Source organism: Manis javanica, chromosome 5 (genome assembly GCF_040802235.1).
Source record: "Manis javanica isolate MJ-LG chromosome 5, MJ_LKY, whole genome shotgun sequence".
NCBI lineage: Eukaryota > Metazoa > Chordata > Mammalia > Pholidota > Manidae > Manis > Manis javanica.
This window is the reverse complement of record NC_133160.1, coordinates 135,176,211-135,196,893: the sequence shown is the minus strand read 5'-3', so window position 1 is coordinate 135,196,893 and position 20,683 is coordinate 135,176,211. Positions and strand designations below refer to the sequence as shown.

The following is a 20,683-nucleotide window of genomic DNA, read 5'->3' as shown; positions in this document are numbered from 1 at the left end:
AACACTTTCAAAGGAATGAGTAGTCTGTAATCAATCATAAGCTTTTCTAGTATCCTGAAAGAGCTCTTTTTTTTTACATAGTTATCCAATAATCTGGGCAAGCTACAGAGAAGCCCTATCCATCTATATACTCAGAGGACAGAACAGGGTATATATAGAGAGAGATTTCTAGGTTGCATCTATTGCATAAAAAGTAAAATGGAGAAACTTTCCTGTAAGGAGCCTAAGACATAAGTCATTGAGCATCAACAATTCATCATCTTTTATTAAATATGTCTCAAACACTATATGCCAGCTATTATGTTAGATGTTGAGAATAAAAGGTTAAAGGTGAGTAAGATATAACCTCTGACTTCAAGATGTTCATTGACTAACAACAGAAAAGAAAAGGTACTTGTAAATAGATACCTCTAGTACTTTGTGATACACCTCAAAGAGATATGCACAAAATGGTACACAGAAGAGGTATATGGAGCACCAGTTTGGAAGAAGGTGTGTGTTCAAGTTCAAGGGTGCGTGCACACAAACACACACACATACCCATGGGACTCAATCGTGGAATATTTCAGAAGCAGAAATCTCTGAACTGAGTCTTAAATAATATTTGTAGTTTACATTTATTGAGAAATTTTAGTGTGCCTGATAAGGTGGCAAGCACTTTATAACTTAACCAACTTATTGTATCCATTATAAAGATAAAGATGTAGAGGCAAAGTTTAAGTAACTTGTTCATGATAGCACAATCTAGTGAGTGTCAGGGTTGAGATTCAAACTCAGTCTTCCTCCAGAGCCTGTCTTCGGGACTGCTAGGTCATACACCACACACCATGGTCCACCATATACAGTGACATATGATTGAAGATCAGCCAAGGTTAGTCTGTGCTGGTAATTGGAGCAGGAAGGGCACATCCCAGGTAGGAAAATCTGTCCATTTTATTCTTCTTTGTTTTATAATCTCACTCTGATTACAGGATGGTTATCCCAGGGTTAAAAAGAGGAGATATGACCACCTTCCCAGGTCATTTTGAGGATGTCATTAAGCAAAAAGGGGCTTCTTACAATATAATCTATGATTCTCATCCCCAGGTTACCAATCTAGAATAGAAATAGAATGAACAGGTTCTATCCATTTAAAAGTAACATTTGGTAAGGATAAAATGGAGGATAACCTTCTACTTAGGTTAACAAGTCCGTGTTGAGAAAACTGTCTCACAGGGAAGCAATCCTGCACCTTCTCTAATGACTCCATCAGACCACCTGGAAATCAAGGCCCTTAGGGTGCCAAAGGTGACTAATGCCACTGTAGGCTGTAAAGAATAAACAGAAGTTTGTAAAAGAGAAACAGTGTCCACCTTGACAGGGACAGCTAGAGCTTTGGATCAATCATGCCTGGCTTTCCCAAGAGAACAAAATTCCATTTTAGGAGCTGGGGACCTCAGCAACTGTCCTGAGATCAAGGGAGGAAAGAGATTAATCAGCTCCTCACCGATGATACTCTTATCAAATCACTAGTGACATAGAGACAGATACAGTCTAAAATCACGTAGCACAAATTTCATACCTTAGGAAAGCAACATAATAGAAGCTTTATCCTTAGGACCTGCAATGAACTGCAGTGGACCCAATCCCAAATTCACATATTGAAATCTAATCCTTTGGGAGATGATAAGGTCAGAAGGGCTTTGCCCTCAAGACCGAGATTAGTGTCCATATGAAAGAGACCCCAGAGAGCTCCCTTGCCCCTGCCAGGTGAAGACACAGCCAGGAAGTGACTGTGAACTAGGAAGCAGCCTCTCACCAGACTCCACATCTGCTGGCACCTTGGTCTTGGACTTACAGCTCCACGACTATGTGAGATGAATGTCTATTGTTTGAAGGGCACACAGCCTACGGTATTCAGTTAGAGCAGCCTGAACAGACTAAGACAGGACCCCAACCACAGAGGAGGGACTAGAGGAGGCTGGTTTGGGGGATGCTCCTGAGAATTCTGGAGTGAGGATTTGGAGATTATCTTTCCGTGACCTGAGAGGTCACTAAGAGGATAGTAGGAAAGTGGCTGCGGGGATAGAGGAAGGTCTCCAAACCCAATTTATTCAATTTATTTTCTGGGTTTTCTTCATGTTGCCAAGCTTCTTGCCTTCTTGTAAGGACAAAAGCAAATCACAAAATAAAGCGATAGGAGAAGAAAAGTAGTTGAAGTACAAGTACACGTAGAAACAGAAGTAGGAGGGAATCGAAGTGCAAGGAGGAGGAGGAGAGGCGAGAAAGGCACAAAATTAAGGCAGAGAAGGAATTTAAAGGACAAATCAAAGTGTAAAATGGAGACTAAGAAAAAAATAAAAGATAATAAAGCAAAATTTTAGCCTAAAAATTATCAAGTTCAATAGAAATAAAACCTAGAGACCAAAAGAAAAGAAAAACTAAAACCAGTGAGATTTTTAAAACACCCAAAACATGAAAATGAGCGAGATAAAAGATGAAAGGTAAAACCAGCATAACTAAAACACATAAAAGGGCTAGAACCAGTGGGACAAAAAGCCGGAAACATAAAAGGCAGGGCGTGAACGATGAAAGCTTGCAACAAGAAAACCCAAGTTGAAAGCAATACTTAGAAACTGAGCATAAAATTCTTTTAAACACTGCTTAAAATTCCTTTTTTTCTTAGAATAGAAAAAAGAATTTGAGATAAAAAGTGAAGACAAGGGAAAAACAAGAATCCTAAAGAATTAAGCAGAACGAACTAAAATAGAAACAGGGAAAAATTAAGTAGTCAACATCCACCATGGCAACAAGAAATTCTAAAATAATTTTGAGATACTGGTTTGTACCTAAGCGTATGTTCTTGATGTAACAAGGGAACAAAAACAACAGGCAAAGAGGGGAAAGAGATGAGCTCTTACTAAACTGCACTTTGACTATGTATCCTTCATTCCTGGCCATCCTTCTGCCTTTCCAGTTTTCATCTAAAAAAATTTTTTTTAATACCATTTTCTTCTAAGTCTCAGCACAGCTCCACAACTGCTTACAGTAAGAAAGAGCCAGTTGAGGTGTTGCAAGGCAAGCCCCAGTAAAACTGCAAAAGACACATTCTATTGTGTTTGTTTGTGTTTCTGATTTCCTTCTACTGTTTAATCTATTACTCATTCATTAGTTAATTACCACTTAGTTTGAATTAATTTAATTCTACCATTTCTGGGATAACTTTCATTTTAAAAAAAGGTCCATTGAAGAGGTATTTTGGATAGGCATCATTTCTGCCCACCAGGGTATTAGTGATTAGCAATACCAAGAAGATTCATGTTGGATTCTTCCCTTTGTTCCACACTCCCATTCCTCTCCAGCCTTCTCCACTTGCTCTGTAATCTGGGAGGTGGATTTCTATGGACTATGTCCATGGGCTTGCTTACCCTCAACCTTCTGGCTGATTTCACCAATGGGAGGCATGGGCAGCATATCAGACAATGAGAAGAGAGTGAGATCAAGGTATTTATTCCCGCAGTTCCCTCACTGCCATGGACTGACTCCATCCCTTTTCTAAGGCCACAGCTCCTGCCCCACAGCCTTCTCCTGCAGTTACTCCCTCTGGGTTCTGAGCATAGGTAATCTGCTCTCTCCTTCTGATCCCTCAGTCCTAAGAGTGGTCGGTTCTGGCTGCCTAGCTGTCACTGGCCTTGAGCCATCCCTTGTTGGTTTCCCTTAGCTCTGTTCTCAGGGTTGTACATAGCCCTTTTATTATCTCCTCAACACTGATATTGCCATCTGTTTCCTCTGGGATCCTGATTGACACAGGAGGTAAAAGTACATCAGGCAAATGTCACTTCTGCATTCCTCACCCTTGCCCTCAGTGCTCCTACTGCCTTAGGCTTCCCATGCGTCCCCATTTTGACATACCTCCAGGGCTAGCAAAGCCACTGTACCATCAAGAATGTGTCTGACTTCTCTGGATATCGAGCTCTTTTCCCAATATCAGCGTACAAGCAGGTGAATTCCCGTAACTGATCTCTTCCAGGAAATGAACTGTCTCTCTCCCAGGTAGCAGGACGTTTACTAATTCCTCAAATTACATCCGCGTGAATTTTTGCAAAAAAAATAAAATTTTAACTGACATCTTTTCCTCCAGGTTTGCCCTCCACACATCTATTCTAAGCACTGCAACCAGATTAATTTCTCTATAAAGATATTCTCATTATGCTACCCACTGATTTTAAAAGCCTCAATTGCTACTTATTGTCCATGGGACAAATTCAGCTATTTAAGACCCACAGTCTGGCTCCAGGTGGTAATATGTTTTCATCCACCACCTCTCTGTAGTGAGAGGTCTAGCACTACAGGAACAGCATAAGGTGGGAAGGGGAAATCCTTCAACATCACCCCCACTTCCCAAAAGCATTTTCTCCTTGTATTCTTCAATAGCATTATATGGCAAGGGTGGACTCTTCCATGAGATGGAAACTCATAGTTTTCCTTTGACTTTAGTTTCTAACATAATCAAATATCATAAGGTTTACACCATTGTGGAAAAATGATGCTGTGTCCTATGCTTCACAATTTACCTAACTGATTTCATGTGCTATCAAGTTTCAATTTCTACTGCTTCTTAGACTACTAAAGTGTTTTCAGAGATTTTGTTACATCAGGTTGTAGCATTAAACCTGGGGTACCAAGGTTGTGTGGTATCCCCCAATCCCAGTAATATTGCATAAGGTCTTCCTTCAGCAAAACCTGGACATACTTGCCATACATGTTCTGACTTCCTTCCTTCCAAGCTTCATTGTTTCCTTATTTGAAATGTCTTTTATCTTCCTTTCTGCTTATCCAATACTGCTGGCATATGTCATGCACTAAATAATTAGTAGGTATTGCCATTATTATTACCCTGCCACTCAAAATTCATTTCAAGCACTATGCCCTAGAGACCTTACAGTTTACCTGTGAATTTGTCACTTGCTGCATTGCAGTGTGTATCGGTCTCTTAATATAGGTCAGGTTTCCCTACTTAGACTATATGTGCATTTAGGGAGCTACCATGTCTTTATATCCCACATTAGCACATCACCCAAGGGACTGACATAAAATAGAAGCTCAATAAATAATTTACAGCTGAAGTCAGAGCTTATTACCTATGTAAGGCAGTTCTAAGGAGGCAGGTTTCTCAACCTGACAGAAAAGGGATCACTTCACTGTACTTCTCTTATCTGCTTGGAGAGACCTTAAACTATCCCCAAAGGGGAAGTGATAAGTCGCCTTCCACCTGAACAGAGTCAGGGAAGGCAGGAAAAGGTCAATTAAATATGTGTTTCCTAGAACTCCTCTCATGGGCTCTTCTTTCCAGCTAGCCCCTTTGCTGTCCCACCTAGCAGCTCTTTGTATTTCCCACCTGTCTTCAGTCTTAATCTCTTCAGTGTGCATCTTGTCATGTTGCTGTGTTTGCTAGGTAGGCAAAAACAAACAAACCCCCACAATTCACTAGCTCAAACAAGATACTTATTTCTCTCTTGTATAACAGTCCAGAAGTAGGTAGATGGGCCAGGGTAAGTGGCTCTGCTCCAAAAAGATGTCCAGAGACCCAAGTTTCTCTTATCTTTGACTGAGCCAACCCTAAGCTGTTGCCCTTGTCCGTGTGGTCAAAGCTGGCTGTTCATATCCATATTCTAGCTCATACGAAGTGGGGGAAAAGGAAATAGAGGGCAACTCATTTCCTTTGAGCAGTCTCTGTCACACCGGGTAAGGTTGTTTTCTTAAGTAGCACCCTAGAGCCCTAGGTGGTCAGCCACGGTTATGTATGGGCATCTGGGAGGTGGGCAGTGTTCTGGGAGTGGCAGCTCCAAGCCCTTTCATGCCACTCCCACAAGCCTGAAGTGCTTTTTCTGACACCCCAAAATGTGTTCCGTGATAAGCCTCTCAACCCCAGCTTGTGTCTATGTGTAGCCTAAATATGAGTTAATGAATACACACCCTGTAACTGAAGGGTGTAAGAACTGCCATGCTCCCAAGGCTCTCTTAGGACCTTAGTTTCCACTTGGCAAAGTGAGAGTTAACTTCCAGGTTCCCTTCCAGTTCTGATATACTTTGCCTACCCAGAACCTCTCTGGCCTAAACTTGCCCCCCTCCTAAACCAGGGCCTTGATTGGCATCATGAAAACACAGTAACATTCACAAGTGAAGACATCAGCAGTCCAAAGAAATGGCAGTAAGAAAATGTTTATTTTTCATCACAAGAAGGATGACTGATCATGAACACACCCAAAAAAGAGGCTTATTCTGTGACTTCATCTTTGCCGTCTGTTTTCCTTTTTTACTGAATGTTACAGCTCAAACTAAAAGAAACAGAGGGCAAAAAATCTAATTTAAACATAGACATACATCGTCTGGGAAGTAGCTGTGTGCAGGAGATGACATGCAGGTGGGGTATTTATTCCAGGGTGGGCAACTTCCGGAACGTTAGAGACAGAGAGCAGTCTTGGCTCCTTGACGTTGCAGCGTCTCCCTCCCAGTAGAAGCAAGTAGTTGCCTCTAAATTCTTGGGTTTGACATCCTAGGGACACCACCCTGCTGGTTATAAATGCATCACAGTTAGTGACAGGAACAACTTCTCAAGTGTCCCCCAAAGAGTAGACAAAATTATCTTCCACATTCCACTGAGTGAATTGACTCCCTTGTGTGCAGCAGCCCTAACAGTCTGCCCAGGTGACTGGTTAGATTCACTGTCAGAACGTGTTGGATACGAACAGGGAGAACCTTCACTTTTTTTCCAATCCTGGCACCCAACGTGCTGATGAACCGCTCTTTACTAGCCTTGCCAAATGTGTCAGCCCAGTTCCATGACTTTCTGACCACTTTCAGTTATCTGCCAAAAAAAAAAAAAAAACCTCAATTCTGTTAAAAATACCAAACTCTTCCAACCCACACTCTTCCCCATCCTGCAGTTGAAGGAACTGGAGTTGGAGGGATAGGGGTAAAGTCTGTTCAGTCATCCTGCCTTCCCCTCTGAGACTGGCTATTGGGAGGAGAAATGTACATACAGAAAATAGTCTTTGCTTAATGGCTGAGTGACTGCCGGATGCCGATGCTTCTCCAGCTAACCCAGTCTGACCAAACACGCCCTCTGCACGGCAGGCATCCGAAGACTGCCTCTCTCTTCCGGTACATGAGTGAACTCTGGGGAGGGGTGGAGCTTCCCCAACCACCACCTTCCCTGCACACCCCCATGCACACATGCAGTTTTCCTGACCCTATAACTTGGGCCTCTAGAAACCTAATTTTGCCTAAAAATGAAAAAAAGGTGCTCCTCTGCTGCCCTTCTTTCTTTCTGCCTTTTATAGCAATGTCACATCCTGTTCCCTGCAGGCACAGGGGCGCATCAGCAGGTCTGTGCCCAAGTAAACAGTCAGCGTAGGAATGAGGTGCAGTGTCCCTTCCTTGCAGGTGTTCCCAATCTTGAAGTGGTTTACCTTTTTCTTCCCTTGAAGAGGTGAGGAGAAAGCTACAACATTCTCCGCTAGCCAACAGCTCGCACCCTAACAATCTTCTCAGTCTGTCCTTTCCTCTTAACCCCTCTCTCCATACCCTCTCTTCTCACTTCTTCTTTCCATTCTTTTTATGCGGGCTGGTGGGGAATGATGATGGAGATGACAGTCTGCTGCCTCTCAGTACACCCAGGAAGGGTTACATAGTCCCTCCCGTCTGTGGTTGTCTTCAGAATGGGAGGCACTTGTACCTCTTCTGCCCAGTTTTGGATTCCATTCACCTATTTGGGGACAAAGGGAAAGTCACATATGTGTGGGTTTCACTCTTACGTGACCAAGTTATTTGGCACATCACAGAGTCAAGGACTGAGAGCAGTATATCTGTCTACATATAAGTATGACAGTCTTAAGAGATACCTGGGTTCAAGACCTTTTAACATGTTGTGTGGTTTTCAGGCAAATTGCTCAGTTAAGGCTCAAGTTCCTCATCTCTAGAATAGGGACAATGCCAACTTTGCGGAGCCTTGAGCTATAACTTATAAATGTGTTCGATAAGACACATGACTTCCTATTTCCATCAGATTCACAAGTTGTATTGTGGCAACAATGTACAAAGCACTGGGTAAACAAGGCTTGATGTCTGACATCAAGGAGAATATAATATAATATAATATAATATAATATAATATAATATAATATAATACAATACAATACAATACAATACAATATAATACAATACAATATAATACAATATATGAGACAGATAAAAGACATCATTACAATAAAATGTGGCAAGCACACGGAAATATACATACAAAGTGTTTCTGGGGTCAGTTTGAACTAGGGGAATTTAAAGCAAGGTGTTCAGGAAGATCTCTGTTTTAATTGGTTCCTATTTATTCTGTTGGCAAGAGAAGCGTTCCTGCCCCAGAGTTATGGGAATGGTTGAACATCTGACACCTGACAGTGGAGAGAAGACATCAACAGCAGTCTATTAGTCACATAAGAGAGGACCCAATATGCCATGCAAAGATACATGAGGGTAGTATTCAGGAACAGAGTGAACAATCAGAGGCTCTGGGAAGCAGGCTTTGTAGTATTGAGAGGGTGAGGTGTCCTCTGGTTTCCACAGGGAAGGCAGAAGGGTGGATATGAATGGCCTATGTGAAGAATTCCAGAGGCTAGAGGAGAACTGACCTATTACTGGGGGATAATCAGAACCTGTTCCTGATAAGGAGACTTATTTGTCCAGAGTCCTTACCCATGAGAGCAGAGTAGAGAGGGGAACTGGCAACCCTCCTGATTTCAACAGATGTCAAGGCAGTGCATTAAGGAGTAAGTGCAGTAAGGACCCTTACTTTTAGGTCTTAAACTGTAGCCTTAGGCAGCAAACATCAGCTGAACTCAGTCTAAAAACTGGTCTACAACCTTATGGTCTGTATAGTCTAGAACCATAAGTTACATGAGTGACTGGCATGGAGTTGAGGTCATGAGATTCCAGTTGAAGTAAATGGCACTGCCAAAAGCTAATTTCCTTCATGCAGTGTATGCAGGATCTGTACACATTTGATGTTACTGAAGCATAAACTGAAGCAGAAGGTAGTAGGTAAAGAAGGTGGAAATATAGACAGACAGTGACCACAAAGTCACTCTCTTGAGGCCAAGGAAAGAGCTTAGACAATTCTGATGTTACAGTCATTCTTCTAAAAATGGTTAGAGGTACAATAATTGGGGGAAGGACAATTTTTTTAGTTATACTAATTTCTTTACTACATGTTATTTTAATATCCCACTGATGTGCACTTATAAACTTCCAAGATGGTGTGCATTGCTGCATAATCTTAATGTCAAAGGATATTAGTCTTTAGGTGTTTTTTTTTCCAGAACATCTATTAAGTATTCCAGGGAACAAAGTTTAAAAATTACTGTTATAGCTAATGAGGCATCATTGAAAGATTCAAGCTGGGAGTGACATTGTCATACTTGTATTTTAAATTAAACACTCTGATAGATGTATAGATGAATTTGAAAGCATAAAATTTGAATATTTAATTAACCAAATGAGGAGGCTGTGGAAGCCATTCAGGAAAGCAATCATGATTTAGAAGTAAGATAATAGGGACAGGGAAAAGGGAAAATTGAAAGAAGCCTTTATGTACTAAATGAAGTAAATGCTTCAGTGGGAGAGCTAGGTCATTTTGCAACAGAAACACACTCCAAAACCTCAATCACTTACCACAACATAGGTTTATACTCTTTTTACTCTAAATGTCCATCATAAATTGATGCAGGGAGGGATTCTGCTCCATAGAAACACTCAGGGATCCAGTTGATGAAGATTCTATAATCTCATAGCAGCACCATCTGGGAAAAAGAGCTTCTTGGTCATTACAGAAAAGGAAAAAAACCTGGAGATTCAGACACTGGCTTTGACCTGATCTATCACATTGAGTTACAGTTACCTGACCAGAATTAGTCACAGGACCTGACTGATTGCAAAAGGTTTGGGAAGTGTGATCTTCCTTATGCAGGAATAGGAGGAAAACCAAATACTGGCAATCCCATTCAGAGTAAATGAGGAAGAAGAAAGCAACAACGAAGTCTACCATGAGTGACAAGGTGAATGATAGAAGCTAACGGCACCAGAAAAGAGAGGAAATGTTTGGGAGATGAGATGATGACTCCTATTTTGAGCATTTTGAGTTTTATGTGCCAAAGGAATTTTCATTTGCACATGACAGGTAGATGGTTGGAAGTTTAAAGTCTAACTCTCAAAGGAAAATTATATCTGGGAAATAAGACTTAAGAATTATCATCAACAGTTAAAAGCAAGAGTGGAAGTACTATCCAAGAAGAGTAAGATGTTCCCTAAAGGACCATCAGAGTTTGTGATCTGAGAAAAAAATCCCAAGAAGACAAGAAACTATCAGAGGCAGACAAGGAGAGAACTTAGAAACATCATATCAAACAAGTGAGAGGACATGAGGGTTTCTGAGAGAGAGGAATCAGGCACAGCAGACACAACTGAAGGAGCAGATAATACAGAGACCATCAGGGCCCATTAACAGAACAGTTAAGAAGCCACTGGTTTCACATAAAAGTGAGATCATACAGTGTTTGTCTTTCTGTCTGACTTATTTCATTTAGCATGATCTTATAGGTTTATTCATGTTGTCATGAATGACAGTATTTCCTTCTTTTTTAAGGCTGAATAACATTCCAGTGTGTATGTGTTGTCTTTATATATATATAACCTTGTCTTTATCCATTCAACAATCAACAGACATTTAGGTTGTTTCTGTATCTTGGCTATTGTGCGTAATGCTGCAGTGGCTATTGTGCGAAGAGTGCTAGTATCTCTTCGAGATCCTAATGCCATTTCCTTCTAATGTATACCCAGAACTGAGATTACTGAATCATAAGGTATTTTTCTTTTTAATTTTTTAAGGCACCTCCATACTGTTTCCATAATGGCTGTACCAATTCACATTCCCCTTAATAATGCATAAAGGTTCCTTTTTTTCAACACCATCACCAACACTTGATATCTTTTGTCTTTTTGGTAACAGCAAATCTAACAGGTATTAGATGATATCTTATTATGGTTTGGTATGCATTCCCCTGGTGATCAGTGATGGTGAGCACATTTCATGTACCTTTGGTCATCTGTGTGTCTTCTTTGGAAAAATATATATTCAGGTCCTTTGCACATTCTTTAATTGGGTTACTTGGTTTTTACTATTGAGTTGCTGGAGTTCTTGTGTATTTTGGATATTAACCCTTTATCAGGTCTATTGTTTACAAATCTTGTAAACAATCTTGTAGGTTGCCTTTCGTTCAGTTGATTGTTTCATTTGCTGTGCATTCGAAATATTTCCTAGTCTTGCTGGCTTAAAATCATATTAGGAACTTATTTTTCATCTTTGTTGAATTAGAAAGAAAAAGAAAAAAGAAGAAGCAATTGCAAAAAGAGAGTAGAGACACAAGCCAGGCTGACATCATTTAAGCAGTGAGAGGTCAGTGAGGAAGTGGAAGAGGCAAAGAAAGTGAGGTTTTATTCCTCAACCCCATGAACCATTTATTCATTCAACCGATGTTTAATAAGGGTTTATTGGAGTATAACCAAGATACATGAGCTTCCTGCTCTTGAGATTTTTCTCTAGTGAATGAGTGTTACATTTCCTTTTTGCTGTTACTGTAACAGTTTGTATATCCCTTTATTTTAGCACTTTCAACATCACTCTGTATTTATTTATTTCTCACATCTCTCTTAAGACAATGAGCTCTCTCAGGATAAAGACAGAGTAAAGATTTTATTGATCTGTTTATGCCAAAAGCTCATCATAATGCCTAGGCATAGTAGACAAGCAATGAGTTTTTGATTAAATTATTTGATCCCCACAATTCTGTGAGGTAGTTATGATTGGCCTTATTTCACAGAGAAAATAGCTGAGACATAGAGTGGCTACAACTTACCAAAGATCACAATCACTAAGTGGCAGAGCTGAGACCAGAATCCAAGCTTTTGATTCTGTCTGTTTGTCTCCACCACACCAGAGCAGCTTTGACGTCTTTTCTCCTGGGGTGATAGATTCAAAATCATGTATGCTTTGCTCTTCAAATACCTCATTCTATTCAAGATTACAGATTAGCAGTGCAGTCTGAGATGTGGATAGCATAATGGATCAAAACTAGTCTATAGACTTCTATAATGCTCAAACTCACAATCATGACCAAGCTGAGCCACTGCATACTGTATTATATTAAGATTAAACATATGAAATTGCTGTTTTAAGTCCAAATAAAGAACAAAAGCCAGCACTTTCATATGGTTCACCTAGAAGGGTATAGTGTAATTCCATCTATAGCATGAAACTAAAAATATTAACTAGTAGTATCAATTAATTAGTATGAAACTAGGCATTGTAGTGGGGCAGAAACATTCTGGAAACAGACTACAAGGTTTGTAACCATGTTACTTAAACTATCTAAACCACAATTTCTTAATCACTATAATGGAGATAAAAATTTCTTCCGAAATGACTGTTGTAGAGATTAAATGGTGTAAAATGTCTCATTCTAGACCTGACTTATAAAGGCACTAAATCAAGGGCAGCCATAATTATGAATGCAAGAGAAGATGGCTGCTTTTGATATAGGGTGTTTATTTAATCACTAGTATTTATTTCTAGTGTTTATTCTGGAGCAAAATTTCTAACTTGCTAGACATATTAATTATGTAACTTATCTGGAATTTCTTGTGATAATACAATTCCACTGCATGGAGCATCTGACTAAGTGTCAACAAGCAGTTGCCTATCAAGTAATACCTTTCAGTAAGAGGTAATCTTCAACAGGGAAGAAGTAGCCAAGCGTTAGGGTTTTAAGGATAAATATCTATATATAATTCCTCAAAAAATTCTCAGGAACATTGAATGCTCTAAGCTCTAGAGAAGTTACCTAGCCAAAATCTTCCTTTTAAAATGAAAATTAATAACGAGAAACGGCTGCCCCCAAAGCAGCCTAGATAAGTGGCCAACATTGTCTTCACTTCCAGACTGCTTTGGTCAGCAGTATGTGGACTAAACCAAATTAGCTCTGAAAACTCTGAAAATATACCATAAAAAGATCATAAAAAGATGTCATATACCATAAAAAGGGTTCTCCTAGCATAATTATATTTAAAAATTCATGTTTTTGTAACATGAATTTCTGGAGATTTAGCACCCATCTTTATAGTTGAAAAGATCAAAATAGAGATTCTCTGTAGAGAAAAAGTAATTCCATCTACTCTTAAAGCCTTAGCTTTGTTGTTCCATGGGAATCTAACTGTGTATTTTCTGACAGAATTCTAACATGGCCCTTGGATAGTCTATGGAGATTGCATAAGAGACACTACACTTCATAATGCTGTATACTTTTTCCATAGATACAGCCAAATTGGTAAGAATTTCAGTCTACAAACTAACATATGTCAAATGCATTGCTTATTTTCTACAATTTGGTTTAATTTTAGACTGTATGGCTCAGTCTAATAACTTCCATAGACTGTCTTAGATTCGGGAATTTCTCAGACGCTTCAGCCGTAAATGCAGTTAACACCAGGATTGTTTTTTGTCTTCCTGTTCTTACCTGCTGTGCTGACAGTGAGCTCAGAGAGCAACAGGGTAAATGCCATCAGGAGAACTGAGGGCATGTGCCTTAGTTAATTCACACTTCCACTATGACATCCCTCCTTGATTCTAAGCTCTGAAGATACAGACACACCACCCCCGGGGTCTGGGAAGGAGATGGCCAAGTTGCATGCTCACTCAGTCTGTGGGTCCTGGGCCTCTAACAGGCCTCAAGTTTCAGAAGTAAATTGTTCGTCTGGGGCTCAGCACAGCTGAAATCAGGTCTCACTCCAATGGCTCCTGGACATTCTGAGTGTTGACTCAGCTCCCACTCAACTCTCTAGCAACAACAATGTGCCCAGGACTTAACTAAGTCTTGGTCTGATCCCAGTGCACGCTGCAGCCTTCCAGCGAGGTAACCCTGAGATCTCTTAAAGGACCCTGGGTTCTCCCCCAGCACATGTCCACAGCCAGAAACCCTCTGAAATCCTCCCTCACTATATGAACCCAGAAGAAAGTCAGACAGTTGTTTCTGGCACTTCACAGCCTTCACAGAACATACTGCCTCTTCTCCTACATGGTAGAATGAAAAGCCTTCTCTACAAGTCTTGCTTGCCTTCAACGTAAGACACACACTCTGCTCACATCCAGAACTTAGACAGGCCACCTAGTATCATACACTCCATAACCCAGCACCCAACTTGAAGAGGTTGATAGAGACAGACACAGATTTTCCAGTTTGACATCTGACTCTTTCCTCTCTACTTCTCTTTCCCTTCTTCCCTTCCTTAAAGTGTCTTTAATTAGTGTATGTATTCTGGGGGTTCAAGGCAAAGAAAATTCTTCAGAAAGTTTTCTGTGTAGACATCCTTCTGACTTTCAGGTCAACATCTTTTAAACCAAAAAAGCCAAGAAGGTGCCATGCTTATTATTCAAATTCCCCAGGGGCCCCTTTCCTTCTACCTGCCTCCAGTAGTGTGTGACCACATCTTATTGTCCAGGGCAGAGGGAGATGAAGCCCTTAGATTTAAGTGCAGAAATTCTATTTGCAATTTGGTTACAAAATAATTCTATATTTTTCTTTTCTATATGCTTAGAATAAGACCTAGGTATCATTATGAACCACTTATCAGATCACCAATACAAATAGTTTAATATGAACCCTTCTACCAGCCACAGCATTCTATAACAGCCAGGGTTTCTTGACATCAGCACTATTGACATATTGGGCTAGATAATTCTTCTGGAACACTGTCCCATCACTACAGGATATTTAGCATCATCCTTGGCTTCTACTTCCTAGGTACCAGTAGCACCCATCCCCAAGTCACAACAGCCAAAGATGTCTCACGGGGCAGCCAAATGGCCCCTGTGCAGAGGAAATCACCCTTGGTTGCAAAGCACTGCTCTAGACCCCTCCTGAAGCAACAGGCGATGCCTGTGTAATGCCTCTAAATATTTTGATGATAGATTAGTGCTAAGAAGCACTATGTAACTGCAAATGACCTTGTTTATCTTCCCTAAGAGTCAGGTAGCCCAGATTATTGGCCCCATTACCACAGATAGAAACTTAGAATCAGTCAGCCTTCCCAGTCAGGTCACGTCAGTTTGCACTTTCATTTTCCCCCTCTGAAAAGTGAAAATGATAAGCACTGCTTTTCTTCCCTGACCTGCGACCAGGCAGTAACTAGAAAGCTACATTCTTTCCTAACTGCCATTGCCAAACTTTCACACCAGGCAGCTTCAAAGGTAAATTTATGCTTATCTGTCTTCCTATTTCATGGACATCAGAAATAAAGCCCTCAACAGAAATAAAATGGCAGCAAGCCACATGTTCCATCAATGTAACTGCCAAGTTACAGGGAGAGAAAAATCAATTCCAGCAAAACCAGTAATAATAGGATAGGTTTTTTTTCCTCCATGCGCAGACACAATGCAATTTTTGAAACACAGATATTAATGTGCCCAACATGTCTGCCACAATAACCTCCGTGACACCAATCTAGCACTTGAGAATGGGTGCAGATAAGCTATGGATACAAACAACTGTGAACTGTCAGCTCTACAACATTTTATTCACAGGGACTTAAAAGCCAAGAAATTTTATAGGAACATATAATGTTTTGTGAGCCACAAAAGTACATGGACTCACAGTTGCTAAGGCTATCCATTCTGATCCTAGGGAGAATCCTAAAACCCTGTGATATTTGAAGATGGTAGAGAATTGCCAGAGAAACCTATATTGTTAGGAAATAAAATCCACCTGTTTTAAATATAATAACTTATAGGTTGTGTGCAGTACATCTGTAAAAACCCAGGGCAGGGACTACATACTTTGCATCCACAAATGGAGAAAGCACCAGATTTAGAAATTGAATTAAGTTAATCTCAATAAATGTCATCTGTGTATGAGTGAATAGGGGATATGAAACTAAAAAACATAATACACCTATGAGAAATCAGGGACTGGGCAACTATGTTAATAAAAATGGAAAATAGACTCTGACAGATAGAATAGTAATTTTTAATTTAATGCATTTTATTACTACTAGCCACATAATCATGATAACTGAGATATGAAGAATGAGTCCATGTCATTTACTACACATAGGTATTTGTTAACTCATACGCATCGTTAAAATAACAAAGACTTGTCCTTTTCAAAACCTTAGTGAAAAGATTATAACTTTATCATTATAACAAAAACAGGTAATTTGTTGAAGTTACTTTAGTAATCAACTAGAGTTGTATGCATTTAAATGTAAAGATATTTCCAGCTGAAAATCCTCATTTGTGACAAGGTATATTAATCACAATTGGTCTGGTGTCATTCAATGCAAACGAATTTTAAAATAAAACCTATGTGAATCAATGATCTAAAGCTAAAATCATCACAAAAAAATCTAAAATTCCTACAACTTGAAAGGAATAAAATTTGCAGAAAATATCGTCTCTGCCCATTAATCTGGAAGGTCTTGAGTGCCCTCTACAGGATATTTAAATAATTTTCACAGATTTGAACTTCACTGTCCGAAAATACACTGCAGCAATTTTAAGACATAAAAATAACTTACTGTTTTGGGGCATTTTTTTTAAGCATCACATGTTCACTACACAAAAATTCTGAATAAAAAAATCACCCATAATTCTAACAGCTAGAGATAGCCACTATTGACTATTTTCCACAGATATTCTTGAATAAATATACACATGCACATACATTTTTATGATGTTTGTTTTCTCTTAGCATCATACTGTAAACATCTTACCATGACTGGGTTGGATGTTTTGCTTTTTAAATTTTAATGCTTTCCTCCAAATTGTGCTTTATTGACAAATCACCATTTCTTATCATCAGAATTTCTGTGAAAAGTGAACCTCCAAAAAAAAAAGGAAAGGAGAAAAATTTAAATTAAAAAACTTAGTAAGCACTCACAGATGGATTCACCAGCAATAAACCTAGGATGCATATAACTCTTCAAAATAAAAATACCCTAAAGATATTCTGAATAATTTTCCACATTTCAGATACAAAGTAGCCTTAAAAATCAAATTAGATAACTGAGGTTATCATCTAAGCTATTAATCTAGAGTTTCAAGCCAACAATAACATTGCCAGAGCAGTAAAGTTAAGGTAATATTGCATTTGAATTAGGTAATTGCCTTGGTTTCTACTTTACTCATTTGTGGTCTTATTTATCTTCAAAGATAGTTTACACTTAAGAAAATAAAGCTGGATGTGACTTACCAGGTGCTTGTCAAAATAAAAGGTGACTCCCTTCTCTAGACTAGGGCTGCTTCTTTTTTCATTCTTTTAAATAAAAGAGTAATGCATACCTTTAACGATGCCAAACATACCAGGCTTTCTTAAACAAACAATCAGATTTTAAAATAATCTTAAGTGACATTCTGATATTGACACACTAGTTTAGTCTCTCTGCTTATTGAGTTCTTTTGTCATACATTCAAGTGCATGTGGTCATTCCATTGTCAGAGAATACAGGCATAAAGAACTTGGACAGACAAGTGTTTCAAAGCCAAGGTTTTGATCTTCCTTTTTACCCAGAGCAGAAATTATTGGCAGAGATGACTTCTAGTCACAATTCCAAGACCTCATTTGAGGTGAGTTGCAAATGAGAAGCAAGTCCTTCTCCATTTTATGATAGAGAATTAAGCAACAGACTGTCTCAGTTCTAGAACAGAGAGTTCTCACAGAACTTTGCAAATGGTACATGTTTTCTTAGGTTGAGTACATGTTTTCTTACTGTGAAGTTCATCTTTTTGGGAAAGTTGTACCCAGATCTTGGCAGGACTCAGGAGTAAGAGTTAAAAGTCACAATTTATCCATCTTTTGCTCAAGTTATTTTTTAAGGGAGGACTGTGCAGAGAGTTGGGATGTTCATTAAATGCACACACAATATAAAAGGGCTTCAAGATCATAAAAGAAAGTTTGACCATAAATATCCCAGAAAACTCTACTCCATGATTGTTAATATGATTTGGAAAGAGATGGATAAGGATTTTTGTCTTTTGACTATTAAGACAAATAAAATTCACATGCCTCGTGGCTTCTTTGAGACAATTTTATTGGTTTTTGGTGTTGGCAGAATGGATTGTACCATTTCATTGTTACAGGAGATGAGAGGAAGGTAAATTCTAAGACACTTAGGCTGATAAGATTGATTCAGTCTGGACAAGATTGTAGCCCTAGATCCCATAGGAGAATCAGTGATCTATGGAGGCAGCTTGATTTCTCTAAATTCAAGTCAAAACAAACAAAACATTTTCTTATTTGATAAGAATGCAAAATCAGTGAATCAGGAAAATGTGATACAGAGATACAGACTTGAGGCTAAAACAATTAGGCAAATATTAAGTGCATAAGGGATTGTGTCACCCCGCAAAGTACTGATTAAAGACTTTTGATATCAACCCAAAGGGCTATTGCCAAAAGAGTATTTCGGTGCTCTGTCTTTGTCTCTGCCATTCCAAATTTGCCTCAATAAAGGGAGTAATGAAAAAGGGCATATTTATCACATTTGAAGATAATATGAAACTAAAAGGATGAGCAAATAAGAATCAAAGAAAAATTCAATAGGCTAGAACAGCGAGTCAAATTGACTTAGATAAAATTAAATGGGGAGACAATATTAGATCTTATATCTGAGTCCAGAGGAAAAAAATGTGACTGACAATGTTAATTTGAACTTGTGCTGCCTTAGTAGAAGACCAAGGAGTCTAATAAGAAAAGTACTGCTCTTCATTAGCCACCCACACCAAGACGGTCTGTAATTGTACAGGCATGGCATTAAGTGTGTAAGAATCTCATCCACATGGAGCCAGGAGAATGGCAGAAAAGGTCAGAATAGGGTGAGACCAATGCTCAGCCTCAGAAAGGGCACGTGGACACCCATGAATATAGCTATTGCATGCAGTCCAACCTGGCAGGATTCCATCTTGAGTAATTACAGGTGGCTAGCTAATTTAGAAGTCATGTCTAGCCACAGTCTGGGTCAGGAGAGCTGATGATGGCACTAGGATTCCCACCTCTGGGAAATTTAAGAGAAACTGGATATATTTTAAGTAAAGAAAGTATGGAAGGAGATCTTAGGCAGTGTACTTGAGCCCTACTGGTATCTGGAGTCCACCCTAGCTATTTATGTAGGTAAAATGTCTAAATACTATGAGCTTCTCAAGGGTCTTAAACAAATTATTGGCTCCAAAATACATAAAGAAAGCTACAATATTAAAAGTAATAGAACATTATCTTAACAAGTCAGCTGCAATCCAGTACTTTCAAGTAACTTGCAAATTATGTTTAATATGATGTGAATATACTTCAATGTATCTAATATAATGTGAGGAGGTATCAACAAAAATGCCTGGGGTCTTAAAGTCTCTCAATGGAAATAACCTAGTGTAGATAAGGATTAATGGACTAGGTAGTACTAAGCAATCAAATACGAAGAAGCAGGACTCTAGAAAAGTCATTCTGGGAATTTACATGCTGGCCAAACACAGGAGATGCTAAGGCTTGACTAGAGTGGAAAGAAGCCTGGGAATTCTGACTTTGTTCCTGCGGCATCAGCTCCTGGTATTGGCTAGAAAGAAGGGGCCCCTCAGGGGATGCTTATGAAACCAGGAAACATGCCCGGACTGTAAGATTCCAAATCTGGAGGACACGATGTAATTTCAAATCTGCTGCTACTTAATTCCTAAACCATTAGAGGTGGCTCGATGGCCAGGACAGGATTAACCTTGAGAATGAGGGAAAAAAGCCAGATAATTCAAGAGAGGTGGAAGGGACAAGTAGGCATGGCCACCTCAGTTTGGGACGCCACACTTCAAGGAGCATGTATACAAACTGGAAACTACTGAGCAGAAAAAAAGCATCATAGACTGAGGGTCTCCTGGGAAAGACCAGAGCCTGGAGGAGGAAAGACTGAGAGGGAGCATAAAAGGTGGGCTCAAAAGTAAGAGGTGCTGTTGTATAGAAAAGGCACTAGGTTTGTCCTCTGTTCACACAGGGATAGACAAGGATCAGAAGCAGAATGCTTTCCAAGATGATGAATTGTTACTTATTATAAAGACATATTTCCTAATGATTACCTAAAAATCTAATTAACTATTGACTTGACTGAGAAAATAATGAGATGGCCATCCCTAGAGACTAGATGACTACTCAAGCAGTGGGTTGTCAGACAGGAGTCAAATATGAAATGTATTATTGCATGATTTGCAGTCAAGGTTTTTTAATATTGTGAGAACAGGATTTGTTCACTACTTCTTAGGAGAGTATGAGAATACAGATAATGGGTGAGAAAGAAATCCAAAGTAGCCTTTAGAACAAATGCTGTAACAGATTTGAAACCACTGAAAGGATTAGACCCATTTGGCTTTCTTGTCTGCTGCTAAGATGCACAGTTGCAAATATCTAGTAATCTTATAATGGAAAGGAAATACATATAGCTACAAGAGCAGGAATATTGATAAATTCGTAATATTTCTGCCCTCATGTGGAAGGAGTAGGAGGAACTGGGGAGTGGCAGACTAAGTTTATTTTGATAGGTCATTTTCTAACAGCTGTTGAAATATTGATCATGC

The 20,683-nt window shown here is 39.3% G+C and overlaps 1 protein-coding gene and 1 long non-coding RNA gene across 2 annotated transcripts in view; one reads left to right on the top strand and one right to left on the bottom strand.

Moving 5' to 3' along the window:
• GABRB1 (gamma-aminobutyric acid type A receptor subunit beta1) overlaps positions 1-20,683 on the top strand; it is a 334,206-nt gene that overhangs the window by 283,170 nt on the left and 30,353 nt on the right. The gene's annotated exons all lie outside the window — the stretch shown is intronic.
• LOC140849406 (uncharacterized) lies at positions 6,093-17,797 on the bottom strand. Its single transcript, XR_012131155.1, has 4 exons — positions 16,849-17,797; positions 9,703-9,830; positions 7,452-7,747; positions 6,093-6,847 (listed from the first exon to the last, which is right to left on the bottom strand). It is a non-coding gene; the product is annotated as an uncharacterized lncRNA (long non-coding RNA).